The following is a 977-nucleotide window of genomic DNA, read 5'->3' on the forward strand; positions in this document are numbered from 1 at the left end:
GAAGTTTGGGCTGGGCATGAAACCACCCTGTCCCACTGTCCCACTCTGCCCCTTGGGATGATGGGGACAGAGATGGCATGTCATGGAAAATCCCTCCTATCAGCCCTCAGGTACATCCTGGGGGATCCAAAATCCAGGGCTCTGGCAGCAGACAGGGAAAAGGGGGGGAAATTCCCCTGAGGATGAGGACTCTTGTCAGGTGGACAGCCCTAGTGTGGGTTGCCAAAACCCCCATGGCAGGATAATTCCTGGTGGAAGGGTCCTTGAGGGGTCTCCAGACCACCTCAGTGCTGAAGGCAGACTGAGCTGTGACACCAGACCCTGCTTGGTCCATTCAGGGCTTGAAATACTCCAAGGATGGAGCCTGAAAAGCTTCCCTGGGACCTTGGAGATGCACCTTGTCACATCTCCATGTCACCTGCTGAGGTTTCTCCGGGGCTTTTCTGCAGCCTCCACGGTAACTTTTTATTTCTGTCCTTACTGGAGCAGCTTGAGACCAGTGTGGCCTGCCACATGCTTGGCTTTTAATCCCACACCTTTGCCTGCTTTTTTTTGGGGGGGGGAGGATCCAGAAAATCCTGTGGGTTAAAACTGGGAACGCCCTGAGATGAGCTGGGCTGGAGGGGGGCTTGGGACAGGCAGAGCAGCTTGTTCTGGACGAGCAGTGGCAATGCCCAGATGGATTTATTGATTATTTGGCGTGTCCACAGAGGGGTTTCCAGGCAGCTGGGGGGGGGTGTTCATTCCAGGAGCACCCTGAGGCAGCGGGGAGGGAAGGAGGACAAGCGGGACACGGAGCCAAGGCCACGTGCAGATTGTGCCCGTGCTTTTCCATGATTCCCCCTCCTGCCGCTTCCTGGGGGACAGGGAAGGGTGGCACTGGACTGTGTCCCTTGAACACAGAGCAGCTGAGGAGGAAAACCGATAGCAAAGGGGGAGGACTGGCAGGGAAGGTGGAGCAGGCTGCACTGTTCAGG

This window comes from Empidonax traillii, unplaced genomic scaffold (genome assembly GCF_003031625.1).
Source record: "Empidonax traillii isolate 1590-97213 ecotype Southwest subspecies unplaced genomic scaffold, ASM303162v1 scaffold1828:size94860, whole genome shotgun sequence".
Lineage (NCBI taxonomy): Eukaryota > Metazoa > Chordata > Aves > Passeriformes > Tyrannidae > Empidonax > Empidonax traillii.